The following is a 332-nucleotide window of genomic DNA, read 5'->3' on the forward strand; positions in this document are numbered from 1 at the left end:
TGCTAGGCGACTAATCCCTCTGTATACTTGCCTTACAACTCCTTGTTACCCATTCCTGAATCTCTAAAACTCCACTACACTGCGGTACAAGGACTTTTTGTTGACCTGATCTTGACCGGAGACTCTGAGCTGTTCGAATTTTTCCTTCAACGTTAGCTATGACGGTCTATCAGAACCATAATGGAAATGGACAATATCGGAAACGCTGATCTCTTAAGTTAGTATTAAGGGACCTTAACCTGGCTCTGATACCAATTATAACACCCTCCCCTTCCCCATTTCCAACCGGGGTTCCTGGGCGCGGGGTTTAGGACACACATGTCTACTTTCCC

The sequence above is a fragment of the Brassica oleracea genome, chromosome C3 (assembly GCF_000695525.1).
Source record: "Brassica oleracea var. oleracea cultivar TO1000 chromosome C3, BOL, whole genome shotgun sequence".
Taxonomy (NCBI): Eukaryota; Viridiplantae; Streptophyta; class Magnoliopsida; order Brassicales; family Brassicaceae; genus Brassica; species Brassica oleracea.